This window comes from Alligator mississippiensis, chromosome 2 (genome assembly GCF_030867095.1).
Source record: "Alligator mississippiensis isolate rAllMis1 chromosome 2, rAllMis1, whole genome shotgun sequence".
Taxonomy (NCBI): domain Eukaryota; kingdom Metazoa; phylum Chordata; order Crocodylia; family Alligatoridae; genus Alligator; species Alligator mississippiensis.
In genome coordinates, this window is record NC_081825.1 from 150,249,763 (window position 1) to 150,269,052 (window position 19,290).

Genomic DNA, 19,290 nt, shown 5'->3' on the forward strand with positions numbered 1-19,290 from the left:
TTTTGTTCTCAGCGCTATCACTGATGTTCTGTATAGCCTTTGTCATGGTGTTTTCCTTCATGTCTGTTTGGTGTTTTATAATAGATTATAAACTCTGTGTATCAGGGACAGTCTCCTGCTATGTCTTTGTACAGTGCTGAGCTCAGCGGGGCCCCAGTCTCTTAATTATAATTACCAGAAGATAGTAATATAAAAAGTAATATTCACTCTTGAATGTCTTTGTGAGATGTAGGAATAGGGCACTTACACACTATAACAGCTTGTTCGTAAGATGGATGTCACCATCCTCTTTCTATATAAATCGTACTCCATAGTGAATAAGTAGATTGTATTTGCTTACATAGTTTATTTCACTTTCTGACATGACTATCTTCTTTTGCTCACTGTTCACCTACAATATAAAGGACCATTAGCAAGAATTTTTACAACCTTTTACCATCCTCTTGTAAACTCAACTCTTGTTTTCCATGTGCATCAAGCAAAAATTTGTCTTTTGGGCTTGATCCTAAAGCCTACTGGGGTTAATAGGACTCCATTTGATTGGCTTTAAAGGGCTTTGGATCAGTCCTTTGTGGTCTGGATTACTCCTTTTTTTGTCTTTTTTTAATTGAAGAAACTAGAAAGAAAAGAAACCATTCCTCTCATGGGAGATAAAAAAGAGTTTCTGTTGCTGTAGATCCTCTAGCAGGAATCTGTTCTCATCTCTGCCCTCTCACATATCGGGAGAGCTGGCTGAAAATGTGGGGGAGGGGAATTCGCATGTTTCAGATGCAGCTGTAATCTTGCAGTGATTGACCTGTCTTTCATTTTTTCAGTTTGTTTCTCCCAACTTCCTTCCCCATTTCCCAAATAGTTTTTTTATTTTGTGAAAAATGTGGTTTGGGCACTTTAAAATCTTTATTGAAATGATTTTTTTTTTTTAAATTGAGTAATGTTTATCTTTTCAATACTCTCTCTTAAAAATATTCTGCTTTATAAAACAGCCTTATAAAAACTCAGTTTTTTTGTTTGTTTTTTACCAAAAAGGTTATCATTCCACTCAGGCTGGCACTTACAGATATGACACCTGGAAAATAGACCTGTGGCTGCATATCCATGTGGGAACAAATATCTAGTAGCAGCTCTTTGTTTGTTTGTTTGTTTGTTTGTTTGGGGGTTGTCTTTTTTTATTATTATTATTTGTCATTTGTACTCACACACTCAGCTGCAAATAGAGCCCCATGCAGCCAGTGTTGATTTCCATTTTGGTGGCTCTTGGCTTCATTTAAAGGATGAATTCACAGAGAAAAGTGTAAAGCAACGTACATAGCAATCCTCAACATCCTCCTCACACTGGCTGCTTACAAAATAGCTTTGTGGAGTGTCACTAGGCAACACTCAGGCCAGGTAGACATTACACTTTTACTGGTATAAGTGATCAGAAACCAGTCCATACCCATAACAGAACAGAAGCTTGGCCCACACAGACTGGTTTAAAAATAGCAGAACCCGATCTAAGATTTGCCCCCTCCTTTCCCCTGCCCCCAAGGGCAAATGTGTGTTCTGTTTGCTACCAGTCTAAACTATGCCGCTTACAGAAAACAACGTAATTTAGATTGATTCTGCCTCAGGCTTTTTGAATGTCTGTACCTAGCCTATGAGAAACATGGGCAGAGATGATCACTGACTGAGAATAGCTTAAATGGCTGCTCTAAAGCACCTACCCTTGTTGCAGCCAGATGGGATGGAGAGAACGGAAGGAGAGGCCCCTCAGTCTAGCTCATGGCTTTGGAGACTTTATTCCAAGCTAATTCTCAGTTGTCTTGGGCTTGTTCTGCTCCCCCATGCCTATCCACATACCTTCTCATCTTGTGACAGGAATGCAGCTGGGCTGTAATATACTTTTTATAATGGTCAGCTAGCCTTCAAACTAGAATTGCCCAGATGAAAGAATCCTTGCTAAATCTTACAGGCAATTTTTTCAGAGCTAGCCTTTGTAAATCTTATGGTTATCAGCAATTGGGCAGTTGAGGTACAGTTTTGCATGTGCATGTGATATAGAACAGGATGAAGTGTTAGAGAATCCATGAAGTCTATTAGAGATTTCACTGCTGATTACACATGGAAAGAGTTCATGTTACAGTGATAGCAACAGGGTGAAACTTCAAGATAAAGGTAGAGAATTTGCAGAAATGTTTATTGATTAATTTTAAAAACTTCATATTTAACCTCTGTTGCTAAACTTATTTAAATAGCAACTTGCTAAGCTATAAGTCTTTCATATTCACTAGCAAGTGTGTGACAAGAACTGCCATATCAGCATGTCAAGGGCTGAACAGATGTACCTAATATACTCCAGAAGTATTGCCAACAGGTATATTTGGTAACAAAAGATGTATTTAAATGCACAAAACGGCTGTTGTGTATGTGATTTTTCTATTTGCACCTTTAGTTACACAAACAAATGAGTTGTTATTGTTAAAATTATTGTTAAGATTTATCTCCAGAGAGGGAATGGGTTTGTTAAGGAAGTGTATTTTTCATAAATACTTCCTTCCCTCTAGAACTTGCAATCTAAGGGCACGTGTAGACTAAACAAAATTTCCCGTTTATATCAATGCAACTGCATTTGTATTTGCACAACCCAGGATTTCCCGCCACTTTAAAGTCCATTTAGTGCCTTAAACTAACACTACCTAGAGATGTTTTAATTTGTGTAGCTTTCCCGTTACACCACTTCAGCTGTGGATTTTGTTCATGCAAACAGCCAGAAACATCAAAGACTTGTAATTAATCCCCTTCGCCAGGAGGGGTCGCTGTGTTCCAGCCTCTAGCCAGTGGTAGCGCTGTGTGTTTGTTTGGTATTTTTGTTTGTTTTTTAACCCTCTTTCACTTCTCCTTCCTCACCCCTCCCTCCTCTGCAGTCGGGTTGGGATGTCTGCTTGCTTGACTGGGCGAATTTATTCTTATTATTATCTTAAAAGGTGGGAAACAATGGGGGAAAGAAATAATATAATTTTCTACCCCCTCTTAATTGTTGCCCCCCGCCACCTATTGTCTATATCCTTCCCCACCCGCCCATGTACCATCCACCTGCTGTGACCCCTGCACTCCCCATTGTCTGCCAGTGCAGTGGCTATGGCTCCCGAAGACCATGGCAGCATCAGCGTAATGGTAAATTTTCTGCAACTAGTTTGAAACTTTGGAGGGAGGGAGGGGTTACATGGCTTCCTTCAATATTGCAACTGGAACTTCATCACGTTCCATTCCAGAGCCACAAGTCCAAGGGCAGCATGACGCTGCCTGCCAGACACGACACCTGAGATACTCAGCGTCCTGGGTGATATTTAGGTAATATATCCCACTGACCGTGTGTGTGTGGTGGGGAGGGGTGGCAAAAGTCTGGTTTTTCAACTGTGGACCAAGCCCCCCTCCTCTTCCTCTTCTTCCCTTTTCCTCCCTCCTCGCAGAAAACTTTTGAGGGTGGAACTCGCCAGGGACAAGCCCACAGGCCAGTGAAGAGTCACTATCAAGATACAGAAAAAAAACTTTTTTTTCTTAAACATTCTTACTTTTATGTTGTGTGTGAATTTGTATAGTTATTTTTGCTGAGAGGAACTCAAAGTCAAGAGTCTGAACCTCTTTTTTTTACATTTTGTATTTATTTTATTTTTATATTGTCAATTTGTATAGTTATTTTTGCTATTCTATTTCAGTAAAGTTTTTTATTCTATATAATAGATGTCATGTTTTCTTTGGGATGGTCGGGTTTGTTTTCAGACACTGTGCCCGCCTCAGTGGTGGGGATGCTGTGCCTGGGGTTTTTTTAGTCATGGCATTACTGGAAAGACTTGCAAAGAGTTGCAGCATGGACTGCTATCAGAGGGAGTTTGAATGCTTGTTAAGTGCTGGCTAGGGTGTGGTCCAGCCAGATATGTCTTGTAAGAAAAAAGACTAGACAACCCCACTGGGGGGGGTGGGGGGGCGGCCTTTAGTCTTTGCTAAGGACTTAGCCTTTAGCAAGTCTTTTAAAGACAATTTAGTAAGTCTTTAAAATGCATTATAACACCAAGGGGTTGGGATTAATGCCTGCTGCCACAGCTCCAAAACAGCTTCTTTTTTTTCTTTGCAGGTAGGAGGTACAATGCAAAAAATTTTTTTTTCAATGCTTTCTTTGCAATGCAATGTTCGCTCTACAAAATCCAGCATGTAGCACCTTTCAGAGCCGGGTTTGCAGACTGCCTCCCCTCACATCTGGTTCAACCTGCTCCGCCCCTGGAGAGAGCTCATCACTTTGTTCAGGATTGCTTTGTCCTCCCTTGTCATATCTCTCCTCTCAGCCTTCTTAAAGGACAGAAGTTGAGAGGAAAACGAGGAGCAGCACTCCCAAGGCACCCCAGGGTGATCTCTTCAGCTACCTCTAGACCTCGCCAGAATAAAGTGTATTCAGAAAGAACTTTTCATCCAAATTCAAGAAAATGTAATTCCTCCTTCTCCTACACTAGGTATGGGCATGTCCTCATCAGATGGGTCTCAGCTAAGCAGGGAGCTGCTAATTAGCCAAGGCCATGGTTTCTAAAAGCACTATGCCCAGGGTATTTTTTTCTTTCCCCACAGTTCCTCTCCCCCTCACAGCCTCCAGCATTTGAGGTCTATGTGGTCTTCAGAAATCCCATGCTCAATAACTAATATGGGCCAGTGTGTGCCTTCAGATCAGCACCTACAACAGTCCACAGAGGGTAATGGGGTTTGCAGGTGTCTACCAGCTGCTGCATTGGAAGTGTGGTCAGTTCAGGTGTACAGGCAGATGTTTGCAGGGGAAAACAGAGTTGGAGTCAGGTTTGCACCTGCAGAGGGTGGAGGTTGGAGAGGGGGGTGTCTGGACAGTTCCTTATGGAGGTGATATGAGGAGGGTGCTTTGTCCATGTAATAACTGCTTGTGCTGCAGAGATAAAGCATTGTGTAAGAACTGCAATAGCTGGCCTGCTTACTCCTAGGCCTTGATTTTTTCTCTTTTTTTCCTATTCACCTAAGTTGCCTTTTTGGATATCTACAGTGCATCTACTTGCACATCCAGAGGTACTCTTTCTTTGGATGCATAGCCACACACATGTGGCTGACTATGTATATATCCAGACTGTATGCATCAGATGGCTATCCCCAGACATATTATCGAGGTGTCTGGAGGGGAGGCCAATCAATCTGCAATATGGACCCTGTTTGTGTCCAGCCTGCAAAGCAACCACAGTCACCCCCTCCCCCCGGCCCCGCCTCCAGCTGACTGCAAACTGCTGCCCCACCCCGCCTCCCGGGTCCATGAAATCAAGTAGGAGCACATTTGAATCAGAATGTTTTGTTCCACATCTTAATTTTTTTCACAATAAATTGAATTGCAATCCATTCCATTGAGAAACTACAATAAAGCTAAAATAGTACAGACTTTTTTTTTTACTCAACAATGCTGTTGGTAGTCAACTGCTGAATACATTTTTTTACACTACAGCCATTGCCAGCAAATGCAAGACAATAGGATAAAACACCAATTCACAATATGCTCCCATGTCTCTTGAGTAATCCCTTGATATGATATGGATGAATGGAGGGCTGCATGGTGGGAGGGCAAGAGGGAGGAATGGAGGGAGGCAGGCAGCCAGCCAGCCTGGTTATTGACCCTTCCTGGTTACTGATGACTGTGCAACTTTTATGGAGTCATGGCATTACTGGAAAGTTGCAGGATGGACTGTTTTCAGATGGAGGGAGGTCAAATGCTTGGCCAGTACTAGTCTGCTAGCATTTTCTTGCAAGAAAGAAACCCACCCACAAAGCTTAGTTAGGGAGGGGCCCCCAGGCATGGTCCCCTAGGGGCCCCCTCAGGTGGGGGCCCCCAGGCATGGTTGGGGCCCCCCTCAGGTGGAGACGAATGACCCAACTTGACTGGCTGGCTGAGTTGGGCCATGCCACTCTCTCCGTGTCACTTTGTAACTTTGGAATCTTCATTGGGAACAAAGCTCAGGGATGGAGGGAGAGAGGGAGGGAGACCCCAGGTGGGTGGGGCTTCCTGCACCCCCTTCCCAGTTCCTGAACATGTCCCAGCAGGAAGACGGCTGAGTTTGAAACTTTGGAGTGAGTGGTTACATGACTTCCTTCAATATTGCAAATCTTCTGAACTTCATCACATTCCATTTCAGAACCAGGCACAAACAGCATTTTCTTGCAAGAAAGAAAGCAAACCCAACCACAAAACTTAGTTAGGCAGGCATGCTGTTCTCCATTGCATTGTAGCTTTGGAATCTTTGCTGGGAACAAAGCTTATGGAGGGGGCCCCCAGATGGGTGGGTGGGGGAGAGAGGCAAAGGGAGGGAGGCATCCTGCACCCCCTTCCTGGTTACTATGTCCCAGCAGGAATGTGGCTGGGTCAAGGAGGAGCCCCAGCCATGGTCCCAAAGGGGACCCCCTCAGGTGGGGGCTCCCAGGCATGTTTGGGGCCCCCTCAAGTGCAGATGAATGGACCAACTCAGCTGGCTGGCTGAGTCAGGCCATGCTACTCACTCTACATGTCACTTTGTAGCTTTGGAATCTTTGCTGGGCACAAAGCTTATGTGGGTCAGGGAGAGGGATGGAGGGAGGCATAGGCAGGGGAGAGAAATAATATGTTAATTTTCTACCCCTCTTAATCTTTGGGCCCCCACACTACCTATAGTGTATGTCCTATCCCCTCGCCACCCATATACACTCCTGTCTTCCTGCCCGCCCATGTACCCTCCTCTGGAGAGGTGGGGGGGACTTTCTATTATTATTTATTTATTTAAAATTTCCTTTTTTATTTAAAATGTATTTAAAATCTCCTTATTAAAATATAGAAACCTCCCTCAAGGAGACAGAGTAGTGGGTGGGTGTCAGAAGACATGTACCCCAATCCAAATTTGCTGGTACATGGCCAGTAACCAGGTGGAGGGCAACAAAACTATATGAAGTGGGCCTGCAGTACTTGTGCAAATCAAGCTGATGCTCAGGCCAAAGCCAGTGAAACAGCCTCAGCTTCTGCCACTGCAGTGGTCAAAGCTAACCAGGAGGAGGGTGAGAGGTGTAAGACAGAAAGCAAGCAAAGCAACCAAGAAAAAGGCCTCCGCAATTCAGAGGAGAAACTCAAACCACAGCTTCCTTAGTGGAAGGCACCCCCTGCAACCTGAGCCCTCTGCCACTGCAGTGGTCATAGCTCACAATCACATCTTGCTTTTTGGCCAGCAGCGACTCCAGAGATACAAGGCTGAAACGGAGAGGTGTAATGTAGAGAACAAGGTGGGTGAGGAGCCTACAATTTGGACCATGGAGGTCTTGGCCAGCAACCAAGAAGAAAACGTCCGCGATTCAGAGGAGAAACTCAAGCCTCATCAGCTTCCTTAGTGGAAGAAAGCCTCAGCTTTTTCCACTGCAGTGGTCAGAGCTAACCAGGAGGAAGGCCAGAGGTGTAAGGCAGAGGCAAGTGGGGTGAAGAGCCTAATACTCGGACCACAGAGGTCTTGGCCAGCAACCAAGAAGAAGGCTTTGTGGCCACCACCGACAGCAAAGTTCCAAGGATGCAACAGAGAGGTGTAAGACCTAGGGCAAGTGCTGATGCTTGTGCCAAAGCATGTGAAGAAGCCTTGGCTTCTGGGTGAGAAGCAGGCAGGTTTTTTACAAGGGTGCAATGGAGAGAGGTCAGTTCAGGATGTATCTGCTTGGTTGCTGAGGTGTAAGGCAGAGGGTAAGTGGGGCGAAGAGTCTACTACCCATACTGCAGAGGTCTTGGACAGCAACCAAGAAGGCCTAAGAAGGCCTCCACAATTCAGAGTTAAAACTCAAACTTCTTTAGTGGAAGGCACCCCCTGCGACCTGAGCCCTCTGCCAATGCAGTGGTCATAGCCCCCAAGAACAGCTTGCTTTAGTTGCTCTAGACCATTCTGTAGAGGTCCTTTAGTCTCACACCAGACTAAAGTCTTATTGGGAAGCATGTTTGTATCCATGTCCAGGAACACAGATGCAAAGAAGTCATTTAAAAGCTCCGCAATTTAACAAGGACAAGTTACAAGGTGCTGCACTTAGGGAGAAAGAATCTCCAATACACCTATAGACTGGGAAGTGCCAGTCTGAGTACCATGGCAGTGGAAAGGGATCTCAGAGTCTTGGTCAATGCAAAAATGAATATGAGTCGCCAATGTGACGAGGTAATAAGTAAGGCTAACTGCACTCCTTGCATTACTAGGTGCATCATGAGCAGGTCTAGAGAGGTGATACTTCCCCTCTATGCAGCATTGGTCAAGCCACAGCTGGAGTAGCGTGTCCAGTTTTGGGTGCCACACTTCAAGAGGGATGTGGATAACCTTGAGAGGGTTCAGAGAATGGTTACTCAAATGGTTGAGGACCTGCGGATAAGATCCCATGGAGACAGACTGAGGGACCTGAATCTCTTCAGCCTCCGCAAGAGAAGGCTGAGAGGTGATCTTGTGGCTGTCTACAAACTCATCCTGGGGGGGCAGCAGGGAATACGGGATACTCTGTTTACTAGGGTGCCCTTCGGGGTTACTAGAAATAATGGCTGCAAACTAAAGAAGATTGGATATCAGAAAAAAATTCCTTATGTGAGGGTTGCCAAAATATGGAATGGGCTTCTAAGGGAGGTGGTGCTTTTCCCTACCTTACAGGTGTTCAAGAACAGATTAGACAGGCACCTAGCTGGGGTTATTTAACTAGACTGACTAGAGCAGGGGGTCAGACTTGATGATGTACAAGGTCCCTTCCAACCCTAGAAATCTATGAACTCTATTAAATCTATGCTGAACAGGGCCACCAGGCAGGAGAAGGGCGAGAATAATATGAAATGGACCTGCAGAACTTGTGCAACTCTTACCATACTCGAGTTGATGCGCAGGCCAAAGCCTGCAAAGAAAGCTTCCACAATTCAAGTATTACACAAAGGAAAAGCCTCAGCAGTACTTGTGGGCAGCAACCAGGAGAAGGAAGTAAGACAAGTTTAGGAATCAGGAGGTGGGCATTTCCTTCACACACACACACACACACACACACACACACACCCCCACCCCCACCCCCCATGGTGAAAGAGGCAGGGAGGGTGGGTGCATAATCACCTGCCTTATGCTCAGTATCTGCTTTCTCATGGTAATTAATCAAACTGTAATTCTATATATAACAGAAGTATATAAAACAGAAGTCTATATCATACATTGGCTACACATACATGGTGGAGGCTCAGGCTGTGTGTGATGTGTGCAGGGTAATAAGGGAGATCTACCTATTTTGAAATGCTGTGAGAAGGAATTGAACCTTTACAATAATTAATGATCATTAACAAATCAACATTAATATTACTATTACTATAAAATCTTATTAATATATTACTACTGAAATTAATAGCTGCCTCCTACTGTTAGTATTACCTGTTATTATAAGTCTATATCAGGCAGGATGAAAGTCAATTATGATTAGAATGCATAATAGTTCAGTTGTTGAAAGAATAAATCCTGAAGGAAGTGTTGTCATGCTCTTCATTTTCTCTTTCTTCCTTTCTCTTTCTGCCTCTTGTCATACCAACAGGAATTGATCAGCTTGCAGCTAGCAGTGGAAGGGGATCTGAAAACCAAAGGAGGGAGGATAAAAATAATTTGTATTGTTGCCTCTTGTGCACCTCAAGTAACTTCGTTCATGCCCCTAAAATTCCACCAGCCCCATTTACAATAAACTTGAACTAAACAATGCACCCGCCACCACTCTGCACCACTCAACCTCCCCTCCCCTGTCAAAGCTGCCGCAGAAGGGGTCTTGTCTGGGGCGGGCGCATATGGGAGCGAGGGTGGCAGCATCCTGGCCTCGTCCCCAGGGCCTCGGAGACCATGTTACACCACTGGTGCAGGGCCATGAGCAAACTAACCAACCCCCCTCCGCGCATGCACGCACACACGCGCACACACACACACACACACACACACACACACACACACACACACACACAGCCAATCCCACATGCCATGGTGGCAGGGGAGGGGAGTTGGCGAGCGTCCGGATGCCAGGCCAGCGGTGATGCTGAGGAGTTGCCCTATCTGCTCTGCCCATCACTGCGGGGTCCCAAAAGTGCTGTGCCCAGGGTGGTCACTTGTATTTGCGCCCCCCTAGGGACAACCCTCAGGGCACAGACAAGTGTCAGGTATCACTTACCAAAGGAGGGATGTAGCACGTCACCATGTCCTCTTTCGAGTCGCACATTACAGAGGTGTGGGCATCAAAGCTTTACTGCACCCCACTTGACCAGTCTAGGGCGTAAATTGGTATTTGACTCCCCTTACTGAAATCTGGAGGAAATGACACATGGGGGCTTAACTCATTTGAAAGCACCTTTCGTGCAAACACGAACGCCGTGACATGCGAACAAAAATGCACCGCACCAAAAAAAAGCCACATTAAAATGTTTGGGCAGTCTAGATTAATGCTTTTGTTGTCTACACATGCTTTTAGTCCTGTGTATACTGTAGATGCCAGTTTTCAAAAAAGGTGATCCAAATTATCTTATGAGAAGTCTAGAAAAACTCACTATAACTGAGCACATGGACTGAATCAATAGTCAATTCAGTTAGACAAAGGTAAAAAAATTATGTATACTCCTTGTGCAGTGAAATACAGTACTTAAACACAGCAATAGATTATTAGATAAATGTTAAATTTTCAGGAGGGAAAATGAAGAAATCTGCCATGGCACCAATGAACTATGTGAATGGAGTACTAGCTAAAAAAAATGCTTGTGTTTAATGCTCGTTGTTTTCTCTTGGCTAAACACCTCTCAACCTTCTCAACCTCTTGTCAAGCAGCTTCATAGTTCCATAGATGTTAGGAGCTGGAAGGGTAAAGATCATTAGGTTCAGCCCCCCTGCATGGCACATTCAACTCAATTCTAGAATTTAGCTCAATTTATGGATTTCAAGCTAAGAACACATAACACTTCTTTTAATGTTTCACTATAGAAGATACTGATGAGAAGCAACTAATTTACTTCAGAATTATTGTCCAGGGGGCCACATCATTTCCTCAGTGTCTTTCATCTGTGCAGATCTCTCTTGTGCCACAGCTTGGGAAATACTTTGTTCCCAGAGAAATCTCTTTGAAGAAAGGGGAGAGCGTGATGAGATCTGTAGTAGCTTCTCACAACATAAAATGAGTTTACCAAAGGTCATGCAGATAATATAGGGTTTTCATGCAGGAAATTAAACAGCACTCCAAACAGAAACATTGCTTGCACCTTGTGGTACTTTGAATTACAGCAGATATTAAACTAAAAAAAAGTTGGACTTCAGTTAAAATTATGCTACCTTTGTAACTGCAGTTGTTGTTAATACTATATAAAGGTGCTTTTATTGGTATAATTTATTACCATATTTACCTAAATCCAAGCTGACTTTAAATATAAGATGACTCACCAATAATTAGGTTCTGTACACAGAAAATGTATATATTTGTCATAATTTCCCACATACAGAATCTAAATATTGGAGGGTCATCTTAAATTTTCCCCCTACCACCACTGCAGCAGGGCAAACAGCAGTAGGGGGGCAGGTGGCAAGGGATTCAAGTGGCCTGCCCCTTGCCCCCTACTGCCTGTCTTCTCCACTGCTTGTCCCTTTGCTGCTTTTCCCCCCAGGTGTCTGCATACCCCAGCCCCTCCCTGCACAACAGTGCCTCCCCTCCAGCACCTGCCTTCCCTTCCATTTCCCTTCCATTTCCTATGCCCCGCTACCAACCTGGACTGGAGCTGCTGCCACCATCACCACTGCTGTGTAGCTGGGCAGGAGCTGGTGCAACTATATGCTCTGTGCCCCATGCCAGAGCTGAAGCGATGGAGAGAGTTGGAGCTGAAGCTGTGGAAGGCAAGCAATGGTGGTGGGAGGAGTAGTCAGTGGCACAGGAGGACAAGTGGCGGGGAGGCACTGGTGTATGCAGGAGGGGGCAGAGGCTGCAGGTGGTGGGGAGAGACAACAGCTTTGGATCTGACTCTGATCCTGAACAGCACCCACCTTTCCCCCCACATCTATCCCCTCCCCACACCCCCAGCTTGTATTTGAATCCAAGACTAGGAGCTTTTTTAATTCCATGTTAAATGGAGAAAACACCTTGTCTTGGATTTCAATAAATATGGTGTTGTGTGGGAAGGAGAATAAGTTATAATGGCTTAAAATATCCTTATATTGGTATATATAACAGATATGTAAACATAATTACATCCAATACTAAGGCTTGTAGTCCTATAATTATATCAGTAAGCATACCTCATCCTTAATGTACATGGTCATACAAGTGTGGTAATTGTGTGTAGATGGACCTTCATCATTTTTAATTAAGGATGCCAGGGAAAAGTACTTATTTTTGTGGTTCTAAGCACTGACTGTGTTAGAGAAGAACTCCCTTGAAGTGTTATATTCTGCGTCTATTAAATCCTACAGGCATTTTTTTCACAGCTATCGCATACAAATTTAATGTTTGCTTGCACACAGGCATTAGAAGTAGTTTTGCATGTGCATGTGATGTAGAGAAGTATGAAAAACAGAATGTCTATTTCAAAAAACATTCCAGTTTCAGAATTTCAGTTTGCCTTGATTTGTGCTGAAAACCAGAACATTTTGAAAATGTTTATGAACTGGAAATTCTGCAGATACGGTGTGTTGAAAACATCAAGAAGAATGTTTCATGTCCAATGTTGAAACATTAAGGTCTTTCTCTAGTTTTATTGAAAGAAGGAAGAAGGTTAGGTGTACCTGTACAGGGCAACATGCAACAGACTGCAGGGGAACTCAGAACAAAATGCTGAACTCAAAACAAAAAAACCAAAAACACTGCAACAAAATGGAGAACTCTTAATTCAGCAATAAAATGCCCTGTTTTGTTTCATATCATGCCCAAAACTTCTTATTGAAAATTTAAATCAAAATCAGCAAAGCACGTTCAAAGCTCTTTTTGACCTGCTGCTCACAAAGAGGGAAGAATTGGTGGGGGAATGTAGTAGTAGATGGCAACTTGGGCAGCAGTGACCCTGAGATGATTGAGTTCAGGATCCTGAGGAAAGGAAGGATGGAGAGCAGCAGAGTAAGAACCCTGGACTTCAGAAAAGCAGACTTCAACTCACTCCGGGAACTCATGGGCAGGATCCTCTGGGAAGCCAGTCTGAGAGAGGAGTCCAGGAGTGCTGGCTGTACTTTAAAGAAATCTTACTGAGAGTGCAGGAGCAAACCATCCCAATGCACAGGAAGACTAGCAAGTATGGCAGAACACCAACTTGGCTGAGGGAACTGGGCTTAGTTTAGAGAAGAGAAGACAGAGGCAGGATTTAACAGCAGTCTTCAAGTAGCTGAAGAGGGGTTTGAAAGAGGATAAAGCTAGACTGTTCTCAGTGGTGGCAGGTGACAGAACAAGGAGCAACGGTTGTAGCCAGGCAAATTTAGGTTAGATATTAGGGAAAAAATTGTCACTAGGAGGGTAGTAAAACACTGGAACAAGTTACCCAGAGAGGTGGTAGAAGCTCCATCCTTGGAGATTTTAAAGACCCGGCTAGATAAAGCTTTTGGTTGCGATGATCTAGTTGGGGCTGATCCCGCTTTGAGCAGGGGTTAGACTAGATGAGCTCCTGAGGTCCCTTCCAACCCTAATTTTCTATGATTTTAAGTTTCAGCAGTGGACTATGTTTACATGCCTCAGTGATTCCCCTACTTTTCAGCAGGTTTTGTTGTGGATTTTCAGGGGACAGGATAATATCTTATATGTTAATAATGATTTTTCAGTGTTAGGATGCATACCTCTTTTTGCAGCCAGCTGATTTTATATCAGAATCTGACCCCATGAGATTTCTGAAAGATCATTTTGAAGCATTTTTTGCTTTGTAACAACAATAAAAGAAATATTAAAGAGCAACATTGGGTGTAACACTTTGGCTCACTTTCAGAAGTGCACAGTAGTTGTGCCCAAGTGCGCATTTCCTTCCAACAGGAAGACCCTTTAAACTTGTGGGTGCCGAGTATAGCCAGAATGGGGCCGTGATGGAGTGGAATTAGGCACAAACGCGTACTGGTTGAATTGAAAAGAACTTTACTTACAAACTGACATACAGGGACTTGCGTCAACGTACACAGTGTAGGCACAAACAAAATCACCGATGTTTTCCGAGCATGCAGGGTGCGGGGTACGTCAGGACGGTCGTCGACAGGGAGTGGTTGGTGGTTGATCAGGCCACAATTTTGCTCCAAGGTACACGAGGAACTCGTTCCCAGCGTACATGCGGAGTTCTCCAACTTGGGCGGAAACTACCCAAGCTTTTATACGGCTAGTGAGCCAATTGCTAGCCATCAGGCATGAATAATTTATAACGAGCCAATTGGTAGCATGCATCCAAACAGTGCAACTGCTAGTTTTGGCAGGAGCTGATCACTGCACCAAGGCTTTTCCCGCCGTAGTGAGGCATCCCTTGCACCGAGTACTTGCATTGTGCTAAGAATTCCGCTGTGTTGAGGCACTTTTAATTACCAAGTACTGACAAACATCTATCTATTCATCCCTCCATCTTCCTGAGCATTCATTGGGTAGGCTGCCTGGAAAATGACAGCAGGCTTATTTTGGCAGACCTTTCCCCAAGGATGCACTTAGAGAAGTTTACCTGACATTTAGCCTGGATGCTTGTGACAGTGACAGAAAGGCTTCGGGGTGCTGTTGTGGGGACTTCCTGCTTGCAGCATGGAGCATTCTGGAATCCTCTCCTTTCTCTTCGGGAATAAAAATGGTGCTGCTTAAGCTTTTACAATAAGTTGTTACTGTGGCATTTTATGGTCTGGATGGTATTAATCATTTCTCTACAGAGTCATGACACCATTAAAATGCATGTAAATTGGGTGTAAGGTGATTTTTAATGATTTCTTAAGACAGCCTGAAGCATGTCAAATTAATTTCAAATGGCTAAGGTGAGATTCCAGAAGGAATGGTTCCTGATAGAACTTTAAAAATAAGTATCTTCAAGGACAAGCACAGTCATCTAATAAAGCTTTATATAAGTACTCTTGAATGCCTCAGCCATAACTCTGGGTTTCTGCAGTATACTGTGCATCCCATGAAGCTGTAAATTCTCTGCTGTGCAACTGATACTTCTGTGCTGTGTAAGGGCCAAATATGACAGATGTTTAGAAGGGCCTCACTGTTGTCAGCAAGTATCTGAATGTCCATGTGGGATGCGTGGGGCATGCTTTTGACCAGAGTGTCAGGCAGACTGAGAAAGCAGTGCAGACATTGCCCAATATGTCTCCAGTGAAGAAGTGCCCTGTTTGACTTTGGGTGTCAAACCCACGGCCCTTATATCCTCAAATTGATATTGCAGACAGTTGTCCTGCTGGTGTGAACAAGATCTGTCAGGTTAAATTGGCATCAGAGCAAAGTGTGCACCAAGGCCTTATCTATCCTCTAACTAATGGGGTCCAGGAAGAGATTGCAGGATTTCCTGGTTCTTGCACAGAAACAGATGGCACTGCCTACTGTTGGGAAAAGAACTAAATCATAGATCTGAGATGGTATAGCAATTGTAAGCTAGACACAGCATATAATCACCAGCATGTAGATACATTAGTTAATATTTAATTGTGAGAGTACCAAAAATAGAAGACACAGAAAATTATTAGATTTTGAAGGATACAGATCTCTTTCCACTCCTTTCTACAGTATAACAGAATGTTGAAATTTGGGGCAAAATTTACTTAAGGATCTTTGATTTGTGTCTGGTCAAATTAAAATTGCAGTAATTGGCAATCCCAGTAAGTAGACCATTCTCTATATTTGTGTTGGAAACTCAAACCTAAAAAGGATCTTTTCAAATTAATATTCAATAATGTTGCCAAAAATGATTTTTTGGTGCTAATGGACAAAGGAAAGATTTATGAGTTTACTTTCAAACTTAGGTGAGCTTGAATTTAGTGTTGAAGGTCCCCATGAAACTACCAATCACATTATTCTTAATATTTTTGTATTTTCTAGCACTTTAATGTAGAGAATTTACAAACTCAGTGATATACTTCTACCTGCTTAATAGCTGCCAATAAAATAGCTCTTACATTACAAGGAAATCAGTTCTGCCCAAAAAAATCATCCCATGAGAAACCAAGAAATGAAGACTGCTAAGCTTTCATGGAACAACATTTTAATAACTGATATATTGAGTACCTGGAGACTGTATCCTGAATATTAAGGATTAAAGGGTAGTGCAGGAGCCCCCAGGAAATGCCAGGACAGTTATCACCCTGGTGAAAGGTGGGTTGAGGCACCTTAACCCCAGCCCTCACCTTCAGATGGGTTGTTTATCATCGGAGGTAGTTGGGGGCCAGACATGGCTGTGGCCACCTGAGCCCTGTGGGTTGCAAGACCCCGAGGAGTGAGAGTGGGGGTTGGGTACTGCTGCAGCCACCTGAGCCCTGTGTGATGCAAGACTCCAAGGAGAGGTAGTTGGGGCCAGGCATGGCTACAGCCACCTGAACCCACCAGGGAGGGAAGCCCCATGGCCCCAGTGAGGGGGCGGAGGTGTGGAACCCCAATGAGGGAGTGGCCCCAGTGGAGGGGAAAGTGTCAGACATGGAGCCCCAGTGAGGGGGGGAAACCAGAGGGCTGGGAGCCCAGTATGTGTGAGTTTATAGAATTGCCCCAGGAGGGGCCAGAGCAAGCTTGGACCCATTTGGGTAATTGGCTGGCCACTACCCCGGTGAGGCCCAAGAGTCTGTCACCCAAGGTCTGAGCTAGCTAAAGCCTATGGCCTAAGAGACCTGCTCCAAGAGGAAGCAAGGCAGTATAAGTTGTTGAGGCATGAAAGAGACCCTGTGAGAGGGGGTGGAGAGTGTGAGGCCCTAGTGAGAGGAGGGTGGTATGAATGTGTGTGTAACTGAGGCCTGACAATGAGGCCTAAACTTGGTCTGGCTGTAAGCTGGGAGCATTGTCATCTGGATGCCATCTGCAAGGCTTGGGCTGCAGTGTAGGGGAGGAACAGAGCCACAGATAGCACCCCCTGGCATTGGGGCAAGAATGGGCAGCCTCCCGCCTTAATTAACAACTTAATTAATTAACAACAAGGCGTGGCAGGTCAGACAGGTAGGTGGCATGTCCAAAAGCAGGTGGGAAAACTAGCACTGTGGCTGGTCCAGGACCCCCACTTCGCCACATATTACATTGTATTACAATAGCCCCCAATCAGTATCAAAAGCCAGCGTTTCCCAACCCTTTGTGCCCCATGGCACACTTACCTAAATAAAAAAGCACCGTGGCACTCTAGACGCAGACCAGGAGGGTGTGGGGTGGCATGTGGCCAGCTGGACACTGACTGGGGGCAAGGGGTGGTGTGCAGCCAGCCAGCCAGCCAGCCAGCATTTTGGGCTGAAGCCACACCCCCTGACTGGCTGGAGCCATGCTCCCCGCCTGTTTGTGTCCACAGCAGCAGTAGCAGGTGCGGGGCGTGGCTCCAGCCATGCAGGGGGCATGACTCCAGTCCCAAATGCTGTGGTATACCTGGATGTGGCTGACAGCACACCGGTTGGGAAATGCTTTCAAAGGCTACTGTTAAAAAGAGTCTTACCCTTTTTAAACTGCTGACATTTGAAATAGGTCATTGATAACTTGGAGGATAGAGCTGAGGGACAAAACTTCATAGAAAGGGTTAGAATTAAGAAGTAGAACTGAGGCACAAAGAGATGAAACTGACTTGCCCAAGGTCACACAAAATCTGTATGAGAGCTAGGAACTAGATCCAGTTCTCTGAAGTCTCAGAACAGTTTTAATGCAAGATCAGCCTTTCTCAACAGCTGAATTAATTTGTCCACTTTTAATTCCTATTTAAACTGTACAGTAAGGTCCTTTGGGAAGAAACCTGTGGTATCATTTTTCTGTGATAAGCCATGCATACACACATAGCACTGCATAAGTGGTAAAAAAAGACCAGCAGCCTAAAGGAACAGTAGGTTCAGCATGAATTCCAGTGTTATCAACCAAGTCATGAGGTAGTTAGAAGAGGGATTTGTTTGTTGTCTGTGTCTCTCCAGCAAGGGGAATATCATTTTCAGAAGTTGTGTTTATCTCCGGCTGGGAAGGAGAGCTGAAAGTCTTCAGGGAAGACATTTGAGTAATTTTGCTCAGGTGAGCATGCACACATTATTAATTGTGTCTGCAACTGTCAACAGCAGAACACACATTACTGCCATCAGCATTTCTTGTAATTTGTGTTGTGTAAAGAAAATGATAAGGAGAGAAACTGAGAAGCAGAAAAAAATAGCTAATGATTACTGTCTTCAAAACATGTAACACATACAGAATCATAGAAAAATAGGGATCTCAGGAAGTCATCTAGCCTAATCCCTGCTCATGCAGGATCATTTACCTATCCCAGACAAATAAATGTGTAACCTGTACTTAAAAACTTCCAATGCTGGAGGTTCCATAATTCATCTTGGTAATCTGTTCCAGTGTTTAACTAGTTAGAAAGTTCTTCCTAATATCTATCCTATATGTCCCCTGTTGCAATTAAGACCCTTATTACTTCTGCCTTCTGTGGACACAGGGAACAAGTGACTACCATCTGTGTAACAACACTCTTTGTATTAGAAGACTATTATAAATCCCCTCCCAGAAGTCTCTTCTCTAGACTGGTAATTTCAAGTCTTCCACACTTTATTCACATATCATGTTTCTTAGGTAGCTCATCATTTTTGCTATGCTCCCCTGAACTACTTCCAACTGATTCATGTTTTTCTTGAAATGTGGTGCCAAGAACTGGATACGGTGCTCAAGATGAGTCTCTCCAGCACTGGATAGAAGAGAAGACTCATTTTGCATGGCTTGTGTATGACACTTGTGTTGGTGTACCCTAGAATGATATTGTTTTGTTTTGTTTTTGCAGCTGTATTACACTGTTGACCCCTTTAATGTGGGATTCACTATAACTCCACATTCTTTTCTGCAGCACTGTAGCCTGCCCTGTTGTCTTTTATTGAATGTAATGCTATTTATTCCAGATCTTGCTGTTACAATTTATCAAAGTTATTTTGAATTTTAATCCTGTCCTCTAAAATGTTTGCTAACCCACACAACTTAGTGTCATCCACAGATTTACTAAGTATACAGTCAGCCCTCGACTTACGTTTCGAGATACGTTTCACACTTATGTTTCTAAACTGACACCTTGTTTCAACTTTCTGATGTTAGTTTCAACTTCACAATGCTTGATCTGATGTGACGCCATGACAGTGAACAAGTCGCTGTGTCACC

The 19,290-nt window shown here is 44.1% G+C and overlaps 1 long non-coding RNA gene across 1 annotated transcript; it reads right to left on the bottom strand.

The window, feature by feature from the left end:
• Window positions 1–5,330: 5,330 nt before the first annotated feature.
• Window positions 5,331–10,835, bottom strand: LOC132248616 (uncharacterized). The gene is made up of 2 exons (XR_009459919.1): window positions 10,189–10,835; window positions 5,331–9,606 (listed from the first exon to the last, which is right to left on the bottom strand). It is a non-coding gene; the product is annotated as an uncharacterized LOC132248616 (long non-coding RNA).
• Window positions 10,836–19,290: the final 8,455 nt, after the last annotated feature.